Here is a 22,500-nt window from a genome sequence, read left to right on the forward strand (position 1 = left end):
ATGACTCTATCTACTGGAACATGTTCAACAACAGCAGTTACAGAGTATCCATCTACACTGACTTAACCAATCATCCTTAAGAGATAGAGTATCCATCTACACTGACTTAACCAATCATCCTTAAGAGTTACAGAGTATCCATCTACACTGACTTAACCAATCATCCTTAAGAGTTACAGAGTATCCATCTACACTGACTTAACCAATCATCCTTAAAAGTTAGAGAGTATCCATCTACACTGACTTAACCAATCATCCTTAAGAGATAGAGTATCCATCTACACTGACTTAACCAATCATCCTTAAGAGTTAGAGTATCCATCTACACTGACTTAACCAATCATCCTTAAGAGTTACAGAGTATCCATCTACACTGACTTAACTAATCATCCTTAAGAGTTAGAGTATCCATCTACACTGACTTAACTAATCATCCTTAAGAGTTACAGAGTATCCATCTACACTGACTCAACCAATCATCCTTAAGACTTACAGAGTATCCATCTACACTGACTTAACCAATCATCCTTGAGACTTACATCCATCTACACCGACTCAACCAATCATCCTTAAGACTTACAGAGTATCCATCTACACTGACTTAACCAATCATCCTTAAGAGTTACAGAGTATCCATCTACACTGACTTAACCAATCATCCTTAAGACTTACAGAGTATCCATCTACACTGACTTAACTAATCATCCTTAGAGACTGACTTACAGAGTATCCATCTACACTGACTTAACTAATCATCCTTAAGAGATAGAGTATCCATCTACACTGACTTAACCAATCATCCTTAAGAGTTAGAGTATCCATCTACACTGACTTAACCAATCATCCTTAAGAGTTACAGAGTATCCATCTACACTGACTTAACTAATCATCCAATCCATCTACACTGACTTAACCAATCATCCTTAAGAGTATAGAGTATCCATCTACACTGACTTAACCAATCATCCTTAAGAGTTACAGAGTATCCATCTACACTGACTTAACCAATCATCCTTAAGAGTTAGAGTATCCATCTACACTGACTTAACCAATCATCCTTAAGAGTTAGAGTATCCATCTACACTGACTTAACCAATCATCCTTAAGAGTTACAGAGTATCCATCTACACTGACTTAACTAATCATCCTTAAGAGTTACAGAGTATCCATCTACACTGACTTAACTAATCATCCTTAAGAGTTACAGAGTATCCATCTACACTGAGATAGAACCAATCATCCTTAAGAGTTACAGAGTATCCATCTACACTGACTTAACCAATCATCCTTAAGAGTTACAGAGTATCCATCTACACTGACTTAACCAATCATCCTTAAGAGTTACAGAGTATCCATCTACACTGACTTAACCAATCATCCTTAAGAGATAGAGTATCCATCTACACTGACTTAACCAATCATCCTTAAGAGTTACAGAGTATCCATCTACACTGACTTAACCAATCATCCTTAAGAGTTACAGAGTATCCATCTACACTGACTTAACCAATCATCCTTAAAAGTTAGAGAGTATCCATCTACACTGACTTAACCAATCATCCTTAAGAGATAGAGTATCCATCTACACTGACTCAACCAATCATCCTTAAGACTTACAGAGTATCCATCTACACTGACTTAACCAATCATCCTTAAGAGTTAGAGTATCCATCTACACTGACTCAACCAATCATCCTTAAGAGTTACAGAGTATCCATCTACACTGACTTAACCAATCATCCTTAAGACTTACAGAGTATCCATCCACTCTAACCAATCATCCTTGAGTTACAGAGTATCCATCTACAACTCAACCAATCATCCTTAAGACTTACAGAGTATCCATCTACACTGACTTAACCAATCATCCTTAAGAGTTACAGAGTATCCATCTACACTGACTTAACCAATCATCCTTAAGACTTACAGAGTATCCATCTACACTGACTTAACTAATCATCCTTAAGACTTACAGAGTATCCATCTACACTGACTTAACTAATCATCCTTAAGAGATAGAGTATCCATCTACACTGACTTAACCAATCATCCTTAAGAGTTAGAGTATCCATCTACACTGACTTAACCAATCATCCTTAAGAGTTACAGAGTATCCATCTACACTGACTTAACTAATCATCCTTAAGAGTTACAGAGTATCCATCTTCACTGACTTAACCAATCATCCTTAAGAGATAGAGTATCCATCTACACTGACTTAACCAATCATCCTTAAGAGTTACAGAGTATCCATCTACACTGACTTAACCAATCATCCATCCATCTACACTGACTTAACCAATCATCCTTAAGAGTTAGAGTATCCATCTACACTGACTTAACCAATCATCCTTAAGAGTTACAGAGTATCCATCTACACTGACTTAACTAATCATCCTTAAGAGTTAGAGTATCCATCTACACTGACTTAACTAATCATCCTTAAGAGTTACAGAGTATCCATCTACACTGACTCAACCAATCATCCTTAAGACTTACAGAGTATCCATCTACACTGACTTAACCAATCATCCTTAAGAGTTACAGAGTATCCATCTACACTGACTTAACTAATCATCCCTTACAGAGTATCCATCTACACCGACTCAACCAATCATCCTTAAGACTTACAGAGTATCCATCTACACTGACTTAACTAATCATCCTTAAGAGATAGAATCATACACCTTAACCAATCATCCTTAAGAGTTACAGAGTATCCATCTACACTGACTTAACCAATCATCCTTAAGAGTTACAGAGTATCCATCTACACTGACTTAACTAATCATCCTTAAGAGTTACAGAGTATCCATCTTCACTGACTTAACCAATCATCCTTAAGAGATAGAGTATCCATCTACACTGACTTAACCAATCATCCTTAAGAGTTACAGAGTATCCATCTACACTGACTTAACCAATCATCCTTAAGAGTTAGAGTATCCATCTACACTGACTTAACCAATCATCCTTAAGAGTTACAGAGTATCCATCTACACTGACTTAACTAATCATCCTTAAGAGTTAGAGTATCCATCTACACTGACTTAACTAATCATCCTTAAGAGTTACAGAGTATCCATCTACACTGACTCAACCAATCATCCTTAAGACTTCAGAGTATCCATCTACACTGACTTAACCAATCATCCTTAAGAGTTACAGAGTATCCATCTACACTGACTTAACCAATCATCCTTAAGAGTTACAGAGTATCCATCTACACTGACTTAACAATCATCCTTAAATCAGAGTATCCATCTACACTGACTTAACTAATCATCCAGAGTATCCATCTACACTGACTTAACCAATCATCCTTAAGAGTTACAGAGTATCCATCTACACTGACTTAACCAATCATCCTTAAGAGTTACAGAGTATCCATCTACACTGACTTAACTAATCATCCTTAAGAGTTACAGAGTATCCATCTACACTGACTTAACCAATCATCCTTAAGAGATAGAGTATCCATCTACACTGACTTAACCAATCATCCTTAAGAGTTAGAGTATCCATCTACACTGACTTAACCAATCATCCTTAAGAGTTAGAGTATCCATCTACACTGACTTAACTAATCATCCTTAAGAGTTACAGAGTATCCATCTACACTGACTTAACTAATCATCCTTAAGAGTTACAGAGTATCCATCTTCACTGACTTAACCAATCATCCTTAAGAGATAGAGTATCCATCTACACTGACTTAACCAATCATCCTTAAGAGTTACAGAGTATCCATCTACACTGACTTAACCAATCATCAGAGTATCCATCTACACTGACTTAACCAATCATCCTTAAGAGACAGAGTATCCATCTACACTGACTTAACCAATCATCCTTAAGAGTTAGAGTATCCATCTACACTGACTTAACCAATCATCCTTAAGAGTTACAGAGTATCCATCTACACTGACTTAACCAATCATCCTTAAGAGTTAGAGTATCCATCTACACTGACTTAACTAATCATCCTTAAGAGTTAGAGTATCCATCTACATGACTAACCAATCATCCTTAAGAGTTAGAGTATCCATCTACACTGACTTAACCAATCATCCTTAAGAGTTACAGAGTATCCATCTACACTGACTTAACCAATCATCCTTAAGAGTTACAGAGTATCCATCTACACTGACTTAACCAATCATCCTTAAGAGTTACAGAGTATCCATCTACACTGACTTAACTAATCATCCTTGAGACTTACAGAGTATCCATCTACACCGACTCAACCAATCATCCTTAAGACTTACAGAGTATCCATCTACACTGACTTAACTAATCATCCTTAAGAGATAGAGTATCCATCTACACTGACTTAACCAATCATCCTTAAGAGTTAGAGTATCCATCTACACTGACTTAACCAATCATCCTTAAGAGTTACAGAGTATCCATCTACACTGACTTAACTAATCATCCTTAAGAGTTACAGAGTATCCATCTTCACTGACTTAACCAATCATCCTTAAGAGATAGAGTATCCATCTACACTGACTCAACTAATCATCCTTAAGAGTTAGAGTATCCATCTACACTGACTTAACCAATCATCCTTAAGAGTTAGAGAGTATCCATCTACACTGACTTAACCAATCATCCTTAAGAGTTAGAGTATCCATCTACACTGACTTAACCAATCATCCTTAAGAGTTAGAGTATCCATCTACACTGACTTAACCAATCATCCTTAAGAGTTAGAGAGTATCCATCTACACTGACTCAACCAATCATCCTTAAGACTTACAGAGTATCCATCTACACTGACTTAACCAATCATCCTTAAGAGATAGAGAGTATCCATCTACACTGACTTAACCAATCATCCTTAAGAGATAGAGTATCCATCTACACTGACTCAACCAATCATCCTGAAGACTTACAGAGTATCCATCTACACTGACTTAACCAATCATCCTTAAGAGATAGAGTATCCATCTACACTGACTTAACCAATCATCCTTAAGAGTTAGAGTATCCATCTACACTGACTTAACCAATCATCCTTAAGAGTTACAGAGTATCCATCTACACTGACTTAACTAATCATCCTTAAGAGTTACAGAGTATCCATCTTCACTGACTTAACCAATCATCCTTAAGAGATAGAGTATCCATCTACACTGACTTAACCAATCATCCTTAAGAGTTACAGAGTATCCATCTACACTGACTTAACCAATCATCCTTAAGAGTTAGAGTATCCATCTACACTGACTTAACTAATCATCCTTAAGAGTTACAGAGTATCCATCTACACTGACTTAACTAATCATCCTTAAGAGTTACAGAGTATCCATCTTCACTGACTCAACCAATCATCCTTAAGAGATAGAGTATCCATCTACACTGACTTAACCAATCATCCTTAAGAGATAGAGTATCCATCTACACTGACTTAACCAATCATCCTTAAGAGATAGAGTATCCATCTACACTGACTTAACCAATCATCCTTAAGAGATAGAGTATCCATCTACACTGACTTAACCAATCATCCTTAAGAGTTAGAGTATCCATCTACACTGACTTAACCAATCATCCTTAAGAGTTAGAGAGTATCCATCTACACTGACTCAACCAATCATCCTTAAGACTTACAGAGTATCCATCTACACTGACTTAACTAATCATCCTTAAGAGTTAGAGTATCCATCTACATTGACTTAACCAATCATCCTTAAGAGTTAGAGTATCCATCTACACTGACTTAACCAATCATCCTTAAGAGATAGAGTATCCATCTACACTGACTTAACCAATCATCCTTAAGAGTTACAGAGTATCCATCTACACTGACTTAACCAATCATCCTTAAGACTTACAGAGTATCCATCTACACTGACTTAACCAATCATCCTTAAGACTTACAGAGTATCCATCTACACTGACTTAACCAATCATCCTTAAGAGATAGAGAGTATCCATCTACACTGACTTAACCAATCATCCTTAAGAGATAGAGTATCCATCTACACTGACTCAACCAATCATCCTGAAGACTTACAGAGTATCCATCTACACTGACTTAACCAATCATCCTTAAGATATAGAGTATCCATCTACACTGACTTAACCAATCATCCTTTAAAAAGCATGCTGAAGCTAGCCAAGTATACTTCCCCTATACAGGGGTACTTCCCCTCTAACCACTAGGCAGGGTAGCTAGTAATCGATAGCCTAGTGGTTAGAGCGTTGGGCTAGTAACCGAAATGTTACAAGTTCAAATCCTGAGCTGACAAGGTACAAAATCTGTCGTTCTGCCCCTGAACAGGCAGTTAACCCACTGTTCCTAGGCCGTCATTGAAAATAAGAATTTGTTCGTAACTGACTTGCCTAGTTAAATAAAGGTAAAATAAACATTCTTTATATACCACGAGGGAGACGATACAAAAGATCTTAAACTGCCATGCAGAATCTCTTCTTTTTTTCTATGTATTTTTTGCCTTCCTCATCGCTGTTTTAATCCAACCGAATGGTCTCTTCAAAGTAGAATGGAATAGGATGCGATTTGGGAGGAAGCCGTCGTAGACTATCCAAAATACTACGCTGAGAGGGATTACAAGAAAAGAATGAAGATCTGCGATCTTAATGAGCTAGTCCTGCTCTGAACCACAGAAGGAGTCAGAAGTCCTAACTCATTAGTGAAGCTAACTTTAAACTTGATTCACCAGGGTGCGGGAAATGAGCTGCCTGCTCCGTCTCCTCTAGAAATACTTTCACTTGGAACTGTGTCCCAACTAGCACCCTATTCCCTACATAGTGCACTACTTTTGAACAGGGCCCCATAGGTTCTGGTCAAAAGTAGCGCACGATCTAGGGAATGGGGTGATATTTAAGATGCTACCTTGTTCTTATCGGGCACACAGAGCCCAGTGTTCAATATTTAATGTGCTCTGGAATGGAATCGAATTCCTATTAGGTTAAGGACAGGTGGCTCATGTTTCATGTCAGTGGGCAAATTTTCTTACTGTCTCTTCTCCAGTCTCAGCAGTTCCTTCCTCACTTAGTTCCCTATTTCACAAAGAATATGTACCAAATGGCACCCTTTTCCCTATATAGTGCACTACTTTTGACCCATGGGGCTCGGGTCAAAGGTTGAGCACTATATTAGTAGAAAATAGGGTGCCATCGGGGTCACCGCCTAAAAGTCCTCTGCAGCTGGTAATAATGAAGAACAGGCCATGATTTGTGTGAGAGATATCTCCCCCCTCTCCCTCTCCCTATTTCTCTCTCCCCATCTCTCTCTCTCTCTCTCTCTCTCTCTCTCCCTCTCTCTGTCTCCCTCTCCCTATTTCTCTCTCCCCATCTCTCTCTCTCTGTCTCCCTCTCCCCATCTCCCTCTCTCTGTCTCCCTCTCTCTGTCTCCCTCTCCCTATTTCTCTCTCCCTCTGTGTCTCCCTGTCCCCATCTCCCTCTCTCTGTCTCCCTCTCTCTGTCTCCCTCTCCCTATTTCTCTCTCCCCATCTCTCTCTCTCTGTCTCCCTCTCCCCATCTCCCTCTCTCTGTCTCCCTCTCGCTATTTCTCTCTCCCCATCTCTCTCTCTGTCTCCCTCTCCCCATCTCCCTCTCTCTGTCTCCCTCTCCCTATTTCTCTCTCCCCATCTCTCTCTCTCTGTCTCCCTCTCCCCATCTCCCTCTCTCTGTCTCCCTCTCTCTGTCTCCCTCTCCCCATTTCTCTCTCCTCATCTCGCTCTCTCTGTGTCTCCCTCTCCCCATCTCCTCTCTCTGTCTCCCTCTCCCTATTTCTCTCTCCCTCTGTGTCTCCCTGTCCCCATCTCCCTCTCTCTGTCTCCCTCTCTCTGTCTCCCTCTCCCTATTTCTCTCTCCCCATCTCTCTCTCTCTGTCTCCCTCTCCCCATCTCCCTCTCTCTGTCTCCCTCTCCCTATTTCTCTCTCCCCATCTCTCTCTCTGTCTCCCTCTCCCCATCTCCCTCTCTCTGTCTCCCTCTCCCTATTTCTCTCTCCCCATCTCTCTCTCTCTGTCTCCCTCTCCCCATCTCCCTCTCTCTGTCTCCCTCTCTCTGTCTCCCTCTCCCCATTTCTCTCTCCTCGTCTCGCTCTCTCTGTCTCCCTCTCTCTGTCTCCCTCTCCACATCTCTCTCTCCCCATCTCTCTCTCTCTCTCTCTCTGTCTCCCTCTCCCCATCTCCCTCTCTCCATCTCCCTCTCTCCCTCTCCCTATTTCTCTCTCCCCATCTCTCTCTCTGTCTCCCTCTCCTTATTTCTCTCTCCCCATCTCTCCATCTCCCACTCCCTATTTCTCTCTCCCCATCTCCCTCTCCCTATTCCCCCCCCCATCTCCCTCTCCCCATCTCTCTCTCCCAAACTCGCTCTCTCCCCATCTCCCTCTCCCTCTCCCTATTTCTCTCTCTCCCCATCTCTCTCTCTCTCTCTCTCTGTCTCCCTCTCCCCATCTCCCTCTCTCTGTCTCCCTCTCCCTATTTCTTTCTCCCCATCTCTCTCTCTCTGTCTCCCTCTCCCCATCTCCCTCTCTGTCTCCCTCTCTCTGTCTCCCTCTCCCCATTTCTCTCTCCCCATCTCGCTCTCTCTGTCTCCCTCTCTCTGTCTCCCTCTCCCTATTTCGCTCTCCCCATCTCTCTCTCTGTGTCTCCCTCTCCCCATCTCCCTCTCTCTGTCTCCCTCTCCCTATTTCTCTCTCCCCATCTCTCTCTCTGTCTCCCTCTCCCCATCTCCCTCTCTCTGTCTCCCTCTCCCTATTTCTCTCTCCCCATCTCTCTATCTCTGTCTCCCTCTCCCCATCTCCCTCTCTCTGTCTCCCTCTCCCCATTTCTCTCTCCCCATCTCGCTCTCTCTGTCTCCCTCTCCACATCTCTCTCTCCCCATCTCTCTCTCTCTCTCTGTCTCCCTCTCCCCATCTCCCTCTCTCTGTCTCCCTCTCCCTATTTCTCTCTCCCCATCTCTCTCTCTGTCTCTCAACCATCTCCCCCGCTCTCTCTCTCCATCTCCCACTCTCTCTTACTCTCTACGCATCTCCCTATTTCTCTCTCCCCCATCTCCCCTCCATCTCCCCCATCTCCCGATTTCTCCCTCTCCCCCTCTCCCTATTTCTCTCTCCCCATCTCCCCTCTATCTCCCTATTTCTCCCTCATCTCCCTCTCCCCCTCTCCATATTTATCTCTCTCTCTCCCCCATCTCTATCTCTCTCTCCCCCTTTCTCCACCCCCATCTCCCTCTCCCTATTTCTCTCTCTCTCCCCCATCTCTATCTCCCTCTCCCCCTTTCTCCACCCCATCTCCCTCTCCCTATTTCTCTTTCCCCCATCTCCCTCTCTCTCTCATCTCCCTATTTCTCTCTCTCTCCCTATTTCTCTCTCTCCCCATCTCCCTCTCCCTCTCTCCATATTTCTCCCTCCCCCTATTTCCCTCTCCATCTCCCTATTTCTCTCTCTCCCCCATCTCCCTCTCCCGCTTTCTCACTCTCTCTCCACCCAATCTCCCTCTGCCTATTTCTCCCTCTCCCCATCTCCCTATTTCTCTCTCTCTCCCCCATCTCCCTCTCCCCTCCCTATTTCTCTCTCTCCCCATCTCCCTCTCCCTCTCCCCCTTCTCACCATCTCCCTCTCCCTATTTCTCTCCCTCCCCATCTCCCTCTCCCCCTTCTCCCCATCTCCCTCTCTCTCTCTCCACCCCATCTCCCTATTTCTCACTCTCTCTCCCTCTCCCCCTCTCTCTGTCCATCTCCCTATTTCTCTCTCTCCCCCATCTCCCTCCATCTCCCTATTTCTCTCTCTCCCCATCTCCCTCATCTCCCTATTTCACTCTCTCCCCCCCATCTCCTATTTCTCTCTCTCTCCCCCCATCTCCCTATTTCTCTCTCCCCCCCCATCTCCCTATTTCTCTCTCCCCCATCTCCCTCCTCTCCCTATTTCTCTCTCTCTCCCCATCTCCTCTCCTTATTTCTCCCTCTCCCCCTCTCTCTCTCTCTCTCTCTCTTCCCCATCTCCCTCTCCCCCTCTCTCTCACTCTCTCCCCACCCCCAGCTCCCTCTCCCTATTTCTCTCTCTCTTCCCCATCTCCCTCTCCCCCCTCTCTCTCTCTCTCCCCACCCCCAGCTCCCTCTCCCTATTTCTCTCTCTCTCCCCATTTCCTCTATATCTCTCTCTCTCCCCCACCCCCAGCTCCCTCTCCCTATTTCTCTCTCTCTTCCCCATCTCCTCTATCTCTCTCTCTCTCCCCACCCCCAGCTCCCTCTCCCTATTTCACTCTCTCTTCCCCATCTCCCTCTACCCCCTCTCTCTCTCTCTCTCTCCCCACCCCCCAGCTCCCTCTCCCTATGTCTCTCTCTCTCTCCCCATCTACCTCTATATCTCTCTCTCTCCCCACCCCCCAGCTCCCTCTCCATATTTCTCTCTCTCTTCCCCATCTCCCTCTCCCTCTACATCTCCACCTCCCTGTTTCTAACTCCCCATCTCCCTCTATTTCTCTCTCTCTTCCCCATCTCCCTCTCCCTCTACATCTCCCCCTCCCTGTTTCTAACTCCCCATCTCCCTCTATTTCTCTCTCTCTCTCTATCCCATCTCTCTTTCCATATTTCTTTCTCTCTTCCCATCTCTCTCTCTATCCCATCTCTCTTTCCATATCTCTCTCTCTCTCTTCCCATCTCTCTCTCTATCCCATCTCTCTTTCCATATTTCTCTCTCTCTTCCCCATCTCACTCTCTCCACAACCCCCAGCTCCCTCTCCCCATCTCCCTCTATCTCTCTCTCTCTCTCTCTATCCCATCTCTCTTTCCATATTTCTCTCTCTCTTCCCATCTCCCTCTCTCCACAACCCCCAGCTCCCTCTCCCCATCTCTCTCTCTCTCTCGGTAGGCTTACCCTGGCGTGACATTTTGATAACAATGTAAATCTCTATCAGAAAAGGTGACTTATATATTCAGTTTTATTTACTTTTAGATTTGAAAATGCTAATTAGTATCAAAGTATACATCATGCAAGACTACAAATCCCTGCAAGCTCCTACACATCATCTCTAACTGACACCTTTGCAAACAGGTATTGTATCAATTTAAAACTTACACAAGACAGTTCACAGAATTGTCCATTTAAAGAAATGTATCCAATTGATGAATTACTACTTTTAGCTAACATTAGATAGTTAATCCAGAGATTCTTAGCTTTGCCTCAATTCGGCAGTCTCGTCCAGGCCATCATGACATTTGTAGTTCCTTATAATTATCAAAAGGTCACACCCGGGTATGCCTCCATGAAACACAGCCCTTATTTTGTGTTTCTAAATTCTAAAATCTCCTATCGGAAAAATTAATGGGGAAAAAAACGTTTGGAATCATTTCCCTGTTTGACCGCTAGGTTTTATGGGCATTATGGCTCATACACTATATATACAAAAGTATACAGACACCCCTTCAAATTAGTGGATTTGGCTATTTCAGCCACACCCATTGCTGACAAGTTTATACAATTTAGCACACCGCCATGCAATCTCCATAGACAAAAAATTGGCAGTAGAACGGACTTACTGAAGAGCTCAGTGACTTCCAAAGTGGCACTGTCATAGGATGCCACCTTTCCAACAAGTCGATTTATGCCCTGCTAGAGCTGCCCCAGTCAACTGTAAGGGCTGTTATTGTGAAGTGGAAATGTCTAGGAGCAACAACGGCTCAGCCGCAAAGTGGTAGGCCACACAAGTTAACAGAACGGGACCACCAAGTGCTGAAGCACGTAGTGCGTAAAAATCGACTGTCCTTGGTTGCAACACTCCCTACCGAGTTCCAAGCGGCCTCTGGAAGCAACGACAGTACAATAACTATTCCTCAGGAGCTTCATGAAGTGTGTTTCCATGGCCGAGCAGCCACACAGAAGCCTAAGATGCGCAATGCCAAGTGTTGGCTAGAGTGGTGTAAAGCTCGCCGCCATTGGAATCTGGATCAGTGGAAACGCGTTCTCTGGAGTGATGAGTCACATCATCTGGCAGTCCGACGCACAACTCTGGGTTTGGCAGATGCCAGGAGAACACTACCTGCCCCAATGCATAGTGCCAACTGTAAAGTTTAGTGGAGGAGGAATGATAGTCTGGGATTGTTTTTTATGGTTCAGGCCTCTTAGTTCCAGCGAAGGGAAATATTAACATGACATTCTAGATGATTCTGTGCTTCCAACTTTGTGGCAACAGTTTGGGGAAGGCCCTTTCCTGTTTTATCATGACAATACCCCCGTGCACAAGTGAGGTCCATACTGAAATGGTTTGTCGAGATCGGTGTGGAAGAACTTGACTGGTCTGCACAGAGCCCTGACCTCAACCCCATCGAACACCTTTGGGCTGATGCTCTTGTGGCTTAATGGAAGCAAGTCCCCGCAGCAATGTTCCAACATCTAGTGGAAAGCCTTCCCAGAAGAGTGGGCTGTTATAGAAGCAAAGGGGGGGGGGGTCAACTCCATATTTATGCCCATGATTTTGGAATGAGATGTTCGACAAGCAGGTGTCCACATACTTTTGGCCATGTAGTGTTCTTTGGTACTATATTGGGAAGTGGACTAGAGCAGACCCATAGGTTCTGACTGAACAGACGCTCGTTAGACGCTCGTTTGAGTGCTCTAGGGCGGTGCATGTACTTTGTGCTGTTATAATTTACGCTATGAAATTCTGCAATTTCATTGGGACAGTTCCCCTTCATAGCAAATAAATAGGTGGCAAAACAATCCAAGCAATGTTACCAGGCCTATGCGGCCCGTGGAGACAGAGCTGCTGCTGCTGGCAGTCACTGGGGGCAGAGTAGCAAGTAACTGAACAGCTTGTTTCAAACAATATATTTTTAAAACAGGAAAATGTACAAATTTACCCACTTTTAAGAGCATTTAAAACATGATCCATTAGTTATACTTTTTTTTAACCATTCATATATATATATATATGTAATTTTTATACAAATGTTTGAGTGTTTTTTTGCAAAGTGGTTGAGTTTTTGTTGTTGTTGACCAATCACAAGTTGGGCGTCGCCGGTAACGCCTTAACGGACAGGAGGCAACGGCCACTGCAACAAAGGCTCCCACACCCACTTCCTGAATTGTCAAATGAGCGAAGACCCGCTGCCTGCCAAATTAAGGAGAGTAGACGCTGACCAAGGATATTGGGTGCGGAGGAGAGTCGTAATTTCTCAGCGTTGTCAGCCTACCACTGGGCCACTAAAGTGCGTTCTCCCTTTTGTGTCCGCCGCAAGGGATTTACGCAAAGTGGATCACCAAAAAACAGTCTGGCGGTGCTACCGACTGATGCGAGAGATGCTGGCGTTCGCAGAAACGGACTGCCTGGGAACTACGGCTGCCAACCAGTGTATCTATGCAGCAGCCAGCAAAATGAATTGGCCAATGAGTGTGTGGATACAATATGTTCGGACCATAAAACCAGTGGTGTGTAATAGCCTATACTTTTGGTCCATAGTAAGTCTATCATAGCTTTGGGACACAACATCTGGAATCTGTGTTAGTCCAACCAACACACAGACTGCCGATGTAGCTAAAACACAGCGTCCCGATGTTGTGTCCCAAAGCCAGCCTATGATAGAGTCCATGCACACGACTGGAAGCATCCTCAGTCAAAAGCGCTTTGTTACCATAGGCAACTCCACATCTCTGTGTTGGTTATTTATTTCGCATGGCCCTCATAATATGATAACAATAATTTGGTGGGTGTTTATTTTTTTGGTCCTATTTCACAGATAAGCCTACACGTTTGTATTATATGCATGTGTGAATTGGAAAATTCGTTTTTTTGCATATCCCCCCAGACAGTGGGGTCACGGCCAGGGTCAGCAATTATAAACGGCAACACTGGAGCAATTAGGGTTGAGTATTAGGGTTGCACAAGGGCAAAACGAAAATAGTTTTCACAAATGTCGGCTCCTGGATTCAAACAAACAACCTTCCGGGACTACTATCACGATGCTCTAACCGCTGGGCCGTAAATTCTAATATAATATGAAAGATAATTATCCTCATCATGTAGGGCTACAACAACACTGACCAGGATGACAGCTGACACATCCATAGCATGACAGCTGACACATCCATAGCATGACAGCTGACACATCCATAGCATGACAGCTGACACATCCATAGCATGACAGCTGACACATCCATAGCATGACAGCTGACACATCCATAGCATGACAGCTGACACATCCATAGCATGACAGCTGACACATCCATAGCATGACAGCTGACACATCCATAGCATGACAGCTGACACATCCATAGCATGACAAACAAAAGGCGTGCGCTCTCGTGCCAGTGGTGGCTAATCCACCGGAAATATTCTTCACTCCGATTTATTAAGATCCCATGCATCAGTCCACCTGACTATCTATGGTTAGTCCAGCTGACGACCGACTACCCCGGTTTGCCTCGCCTAAAGCCTACTGACTCCCATCGGTAACTAACAATTCAACATGAAACTATTGACCGGAGGAAAGGAAAGCGGACTCGACTCAGTGTCAGACACCGATGTATGACAAAACCAACCAAATACATTAAATGACAGTAAAATAGTCACCACATAAAAACGTACCCTGCTAAAAAAAAAAAAAATGTGTTCCCCGAGATAACATGTTAATAATGTTGTTAGTTTCTATACCCACTGCACCACAGCATCAAATTACACGCTAAAATCGACTAACGTTGGCCAGACGTAGTCCGTAACGTACATCACAAATGATACGGATCCAGAAAGAAACAGCCAAAACGTGCCGTTGACAACGTTATCGACTAAATGGGTTTACCTGGGAGGATGACAGCGTGTTATCTTCGATTTCTTCTTATTATATACATGTGTAATTTACCATTTTGTACAGTGGTAGTTTCTTTTCATTGTGGCCTTTCTCACCAACACAGCAAGCGTTCCTCTGTCAAAAAAAAATAAATAAAATAACCGTCACTGTGAAGACCGGAGAACGGAAAGGGTTCGTTCCGGAGGGCGCGCGACAGCCATATACCCGCCTCTGTAAGACGATGATTGGAGCTAAGCGCGTGATCTCAACCAGGTACTATGCTACTGTATATATAACGTTACGCACGGGCAACGAACTATATTTTTATTGTTGTTGTTGTTGAGTAATGAGTGACTTGTAAGAGTTTTCACACAAAAGTGTTTTGGTTGTAGACAGACCAGGCCCTAAGCTAAATCGGCACTTGTTTACGCACCCAACAGGTGCTGTGCTGACATCAGAAGTGTGTATGCAGTTTTGCGGGAATGGTCAAGGGGTGGTGGGAGATTTTGATCTCTAGGCTGAATAAATATTCATTTTTACATTTACAGTACCGGTCAAAAGTTTGGACACAGCTACTCGTTCAAGGGTTTTTCTTTATTTGAACTATTTTCTACATTGTAGAATAATAGTGAAGACATCAACACTATGAAATAACACATATGGAATCATGTAGTAACCAAAAAAGTGTTAAACAAATCATAATATATTTTATATTTCAGATTCTTCAAAATAGCCACCTTTTGGCTTGATGACAGCTTTGCACACTCTTGCTATTCTCTTAACCAGCTTCATGAGGAATGCTTTTCCAACACTCTTGAAGGAGTTCCCACATATGCTGAGCACTTGTTGGCTGCTTTTCCTTCACTCTGCGGTCCAACTCATCCCAAACCATCTCAATTGGGTTGAGGTCGGGTGATTGTGGAGGCCGGGTCATCTGATGCAGCACCAACACTCTCCCTCTTGGTCAAATAGCCATTACACAGCCTGGAGGTGTATTGGGTCCTTTTCCTGTTGAAAAACAAATGATAGTCCCACTAAGCTCAAACCAGATGGGATGGCGTATCGCTGCAGAATGCTGTGGTAACCATGCTGGTTAAGTGTGCCTTGAATTCTAAATAAATCACAGACAGTGTCACCAGCAAGGCACCCCCACACCATGACACAACCTCCTCCATGCTTCACGGTGGGAACCACACATGCAGAGATCATCCGTTCACCTACTCTGCATCTCACAAAGACACAGCGGTTGGAACCAAAAATCTCAAATTTGGACTCATCAGACCAAAGGACAGATTTCCACTTGTCTAATGTCCATTGCTCGTCTTTCTTGGCCCAAGCAAGTCTCTTATTATTATTGGTGTGGCTACTGTTGGCTACTGTTCTCAAATATAAAAATAAAAATAAATTGTTTAATAATGAATTGGTTACTAAATTATTCCATATGTGTTATTTTATAGTTTTGATGTCTTCACTATTCTACAATGTAGAAAATAGTATAAAAAAAAAATAAAGAAAAACCCTTGAATGAGTAAGTGTGTCCAAACTTTTGACTGGTACTGTATGTTTTAGTAATTTAGCAGACACCCTTATCCAGAGCAACTTAAAGGATAAATTTGTGTTGAGGACAGGTTTTCCCAAACATGGTCCTAGGGCCCTCCCTTGGTGCATGTTTAGTTTTTCCCCCAAGCATTACACAGCTGAGTCAAATAATCACATCTTGATGATGAGTCGGTTATTTGAATAAATTGTGTAGTGCTAGGGAAAAGTTGTGTAGTTGTGTAGTGCTAGGTAAACGTTGTGTAGTTGTGTAGTGCTAGGTAAAAGTTGAGTGGTTGTGTGGTGCTAGGTAAAAGTTGTGTAGTTGTGTAGTGCTAGGTAAAAGATGTGTAGTTGTGTAGTGCTAGGGAAAAGTTGTGTAGTTGTGTAGTGCTAGGTAAAAGTTGTGTAGTTGTGTAGTGCTAGGGAAAAGTAGCGTAGTTGTGTAGTGCTAGGTAAAAGTTGTGTAGTTGTGTAGTGCTAGGTAAAAGTTGAGTGGTTGTGTGGTGCTAGGTAAAAAGTTGTTCTAGGTAGTTAGTGCTAGGGAAAAGTGCTAGTGCTAGGGAAAAGTAGCGTAGTTGTGTAGTGCTAGGTAAAAGTTGTGTAGTTGTGTAGTGCTAGGGAAAACTGTGTAGTTGTGTAGTGCCAGTTAAAAGCCGCGTAGTTGTGTAGTGCTAGGTAAAAGCTGTGTAGTTGTGTAGTGCTAGGTAAAAGCTGCGTAGTTGTGTAGTGCTAGGTAAAAGCTGCGTAGTTGTGTAGTGCTAGGTAAAAGCTGCGTAGTTGTGTAGTGCTAGGTAAAAGCTGTGTAGTTGTGTAGTGCTAGGTAAAAGCTGCGTAGTTGTGTAGTGCTAGGTAAAAGCTGCGTAGTTGTGTAGTGCTAGGTAAAAGTTGTGTAGTTGTGTAGTGCTAGGTAAAAGATGCGTAGTTGTGTAGTGCTAGGGAAAAGTTGCGTAGTTGTGTAGTGCTAGGTAGTTAGTTGTGTAGTGTAGTGCTAGGTAAAAGCTGTGTAGTTGTGTAGTGCTAGGTAAAAGTTGTGTAGTTGTGTAGTGCTAGGTAAAAGTTGTGTAGTTGTGTAGTGCTAGGTAAAGATGTGTAGTTGTGTAGTGCTAGGCCAGTTAAAAGCTAGGTGCGTAGTAGTGCTAGGTAAAAGCTGTGTAGTTGTGTAGTGCTAGGTAAAAGCTAGTGCATAGTTGTGTAGTGCTAGGTAAAAGCTGTGTAGTTGTGTAGTGCTAGGTAAATGCTGTGTAGTTGTGTAGTGTAAAAGCTGCGTAGTTGTGTAGTGCTAGGTAAAAGTTGTGTAGTGCTAGGTAAAAGCTGCGTAGTTGTGTAGTGCTAGGTAAAAGCTGCGTAGTTGTGTAGTGCTAGGTAAAAGCTGTGTAGTTGGGTAGTGCTAGGTAAAAGCTGTGTAGTTGGGTAGTGCAGGACAGGGATTGGGAAACCCTGGCCCAGGGAACATCAACAGATTTTTCACCTAGTTGGTTCGGGGATTCAAACCAGCGACCTTACAGTAACTGGGCCGAAGATCTTCGCTGCTAAACTACCTGCTAGGACATGCTATATTCATGGTAATCAATAACACTCCAGAGATACCCCCATTAAAAAATTGGCTTACACTTTTATCACATTGTCTTACAAATGTAGGGTATGAAGGTAAGCTATGAGCTATACTTTTACTGTTGTTTTCTAAATAATAGGCTATGCTCAGATAGAGCTCAGATGCGATCGTTTTTAACATAATCTACAGTGAACATTCTCATGATTGTTTGTGTTTCGCCTGCTGATCACCCTTCTCAATAGAATCTCTGTAGAGGTGTATTGGGCTTTTTAGGGAAAGAGGTTCTCTCACTTCTAAATAGAATCTCTGTAGAGGTGTATTGGGCTTTCTAGGGAAAGAGGTTCTCTCACTTCTAAATAGAATCTCTGTAGAGGTGTATTGGGCTTTCTAGGGAAAGAGGTTCTCTCACTTCTAAATAGAATCTCTGTAGAGGTGTATTGGGCTTTCTAGGGAGAGAGGTCCTCTCACTGGATAACATGAGCAGAGGAAACCAAACATGACAAGACTTCCTAACTGTCATGCATGGGTTCATGTGGGGACTCTGTCTGTGCTGGTCAGTCATTCAACAGCCTGCCCTTCCCTTAGGCTGCTGGTGGCATTCGCTTGGCATTTACTGTTGTACAAAGATTTTTATACATTTAGGCTCAGTCTTTTTCCTTATTCTTTTTTTATTCGTTCCAGTTTTGCTATTTTGCCATGTTTTTTGTTTTGTTTGTGTGTTGCATATGTGGGGACTAATTTTAGAATGCCCACACATCTGCCTATGGGGGTGGATGGATACGCTCTCGATCATAGTGCTACACAACTCTACACATCAGTTTAATAATGATCCCCCACAATGCCTGTTCTAATATCCACCCACGGATATCCACCCACGGATAAGCCTGCTCATAGGGTGCATCCCAAATGGAACTATACTGTATGATGCACTACATTTGACCAGAGCCCTATGTTTAAAAGTAGTCCACCATTTGATACACAAATTCATAATTCACAAATTCATAATGGTTGCTCATTCCCTGTCATGAGCAACATGACCACCTACCTAAATTGCCATATATATATATATAAGTAATATACGCAGCTTATATATATATATATATATATATATATATAAGCAATAACAAAACAGCACCAGCCACATTAATACAAACAATAACAGAGCCTATATTGTCCTTTCTACACAGTAGTACCAGCTACTACAAATACACTTGATTACAAACAAAAAACGAGCTCCAGTCCATCCCATATTACTGTCGTATTACTACCATTTCAGAAAGGTGAACTGATCTCAAATTGAACGGGAGAATGCACATGAGTTGAAGAGATTAATTGCTTTGTGCTCGGTTTCCTAATTCCCCCATACCTTCTATTTCTGCCAGGGTGGATTCTGAGGTCCAGGTGCATGAAAGTAGGGCACGCTCTGTCTGAGTGTGTGTGTGTGTGTGTGTGTGTGTGTGTGTGTGTGTGTGTGTGTGTGTGTGTGTGTGTGTGTGTGTGTGTGTGTGTGTGTGTGTGTGTGTGTGTGTGTGTGTGTGTGTGTGTGTGTGTGTGTGTGAGTGTGAAAGGACACATGTAAGTAAGCAGAAAAGGTATGGAATATTTAAAACAAACACCTAAAACAATATTCCTTCCCATAAGTACTAGTTCCTGGTTGCAAATGATGCAGCCGACTGTGGACCCCGTCATGCCGATGTATCCCATAACACCATACACATGCACACACACAAGCACCCAGACGTATCCCATAACACCATACACACACACAAGCACCCAGACGTATCCCATAACACCATACACACACACAAGCACCCAGACGTATCCCATAACACCATACACACACACAAGCACCCAGACGTATCCCATAACACCATACACACACACAAGCACCCAGACGTATCCCATAACACCATACACACACACAAGCACCCAGACGTATCCCATAACACCATACACACACACAAGCACCCAGACGTATAACACCATACACACACACAAGCACCCAGACGTATCCCATAACACCATACACACACACAAGCACCCAGACGTATCCCATAACACCATACACACACACAAGCACCCAGACGTATCCCATAACACCATACACACACACAAGCACCCAGACGTATCCCATAACACCATACACACACACAAGCACCCAGACGTATCCCATAACACCATGCACACACACAAGCACCCAGACGTATCCCATAACACCATACACACACACAAGCACCCAGACGTATCCCATAACACCATACACACACACAAGCACCCAGACGTATCCCATAACACCATACACATAACACAAGCACACAAGCACCCAGACGTATCCCATAACACCATACACACACACAAGCACCCAGACGTATCCCATAACACCATCCCATAACACCATAACACACACACACAAGCACCCAGACGTATCCCATAACACCATACACACACACAAGCACCCAGACGTATCCCATAACACCATACACACACACAAGCACCCAGACGTATCCCATAACACCATACACACACACAAGCACCCAGACGTATCCCATAACACCATACACACACACAAGCACCCAGACGTATCCCATAACACCATACACACACACAAGCACCCAGACGTATCCCATAACACCATACACACACACAAGCACCCAGACGTATCCCATAACACCATACACATACACAAGCACGCAGACGTATCCCATAACACCATACACACACACAAGCACCCAGACGTATCCCATAACACCATACACACACACAAGCACCCAGACGTATCCCATAACACCATACACACACACAAGCACCCAGACGTATCCCATAACACCATACACACACACAAGCACCCAGACGTATCCCATAACACCATACACACACACAAGCACCCAGACGTATCCCATAACACCATACACACACACAAGCACGCAGACGTATCCCATAACACCATACACATGCACACACACAAGCACGCAGACGTTGACACACAACCCCAATGCGCAACCAGACACTGACAGTGCATGTGTGAGACACCCACCCCTTATAGCTAGATATACTAGCTTCCCAGAACTGTCTGGCTGGCTGCCAGTGGCTGTGATAAGACGAGGGTTGCTGCAGCAGTAGCCTACTCCATGGTGCGCATCCTAAACACATTTGAGTTTAATGGCATTAGCGGTTTAATAATCTTATATTCATGTGCTCTTTAATGATTAACCCACCACCACCGCGCTTGATAGACAACTTCCATTTCTTGACACATCAATTGTGGGGTACATCAAATCAAATTTATTTATATAGCCCTTCGTACATCAGCTGATTTCTCAAAGTGCTGTACAGAAACCCAGCCTAAAACCCCAAATAGCAAGCAATGCAGGTGTAGAAGCACGGTGGCTAGGAAAAACTCCCTAGAAAGGCCAAAACCTAGGAAGAAACCTAGAGAGGAACCAGGCTCTGTGGTCAAGTCTTCTTTGGCTTTGACAACAGGGAAATGACCCTCCTCTCTCTCTAGACCTTCTATTTTAAGAAATGCCTCAATTTCTACGCAGTCTTTAAACCATTAATATTGTTCAACTTACACGGTGAGACTAAAGGATGAAAATAAGTTCATGTATAAAAAATATAATTTATTTAATTGGATATAGACAAAAGTGCAACAAATAGGAACTCACTTGTGTCTTGGCCAGGTGGTTACAGTGAAAAAGAAGTATGATACAGTATAATACAACAACAACCTTCAACATGGTGTTATTAATTAAACAACAACCTTCAACATGGGGTTATTAATTAAACAACAACCTTCAACATGGTGTTATTAATTAAACAACAACCTTCAACATGGGGTTATTAATTATACAACAACAACCTTCAACATGGTGTTATTAATTAAACAACAACCTTCAACATGGGGTTATTAATGAAACAACAACCTTCAACATGATGTTATTAATGAAACAACAACCTTCAACATGGTGTTATTAATGAAACAACAACCTTCAACATGGTGTTATTAATGAAACAACAACCTTCAACATGGTGTTATTAATGAAACAACAACCTTCAACATGGTGTTATTAATGAAACAACATGGTGTTATTAATGAAACCAACCTTCAACATGGTGTTATTAATGAAACAACAACCTTCAACATGGTGTTATTAATGAAACAACAACCTTCAACATGGTGTTATTAATGAAACAACAACAATCTTCAACATGGTGTTATTAATGAAACAACAACCTTCAACATGGTGTTATTAATGAAACAACAACCTTCAACATGGTGTTATTAATGAAACAACAACCTTCAACATGGTGTTATTAATGAAACAACAACCTTCAACATGGTGTTATTAATGAAACAACAACCTTCAACATGGTGTTATTAATGAAACAACAACCTTCAACATGGTGTTATTAATTGAAAAACAACCTTCAACATGGTGTTATTAATGAAACAACAACCTTCAACATGGTGTTATTAATTATACAACAACAACCTTCAACATGGTGTTATTAATTAAACAACAACCTTCAACATGGTGTTATTAATTAAACAACAACCTTCAACATCGGGTTATTCATTATACAACAACAATCTTCAACATGGTGTTATTAATTATACAACAACAACCTTCAACATGGTGTTATTAATTA

At 42.7% G+C, this 22,500-nt stretch overlaps 1 protein-coding gene and 1 long non-coding RNA gene across 51 annotated transcripts in view; one reads left to right on the forward strand and one right to left on the reverse strand.

Moving 5' to 3' along the window:
• Positions 1–22,500, forward strand: part of LOC127910097 (RNA-binding protein 25-like) — a gene marked incomplete at both ends in the record, with an annotated part of 39,883 nt that overhangs the window by 970 nt on the left and 16,413 nt on the right. The window lies entirely within an intron of this gene.
• LOC127909990 (uncharacterized) overlaps positions 21,450–22,500 on the reverse strand; it is a 2,690-nt gene continuing 1,639 nt past the window's right edge. For 9 of the 50 annotated variants that reach the window (XR_008073330.1, XR_008073325.1, XR_008073323.1 and 6 more), the window contains 5 exons: positions 22,344–22,407; positions 22,277–22,308; positions 21,954–22,244; positions 21,806–21,901; positions 21,450–21,578 (listed from right to left, as the gene is read on the reverse strand). This is a non-coding gene — a long non-coding RNA (uncharacterized LOC127909990). Of the gene's footprint in view, positions 21,579–21,610; positions 21,643–21,688; positions 21,710–21,805; positions 21,902–21,953; positions 22,245–22,276; positions 22,309–22,340 lie in introns of those variants that run through there. The other 41 variants (XR_008073305.1, XR_008073307.1, XR_008073304.1 and 38 more) reach the window with 26 other exon arrangements.

The sequence above is a fragment of the Oncorhynchus keta genome, chromosome 20, assembly GCF_023373465.1.
Source record: "Oncorhynchus keta strain PuntledgeMale-10-30-2019 chromosome 20, Oket_V2, whole genome shotgun sequence".
NCBI classification, from domain to species: Eukaryota; Metazoa; Chordata; class Actinopteri; order Salmoniformes; family Salmonidae; genus Oncorhynchus; species Oncorhynchus keta.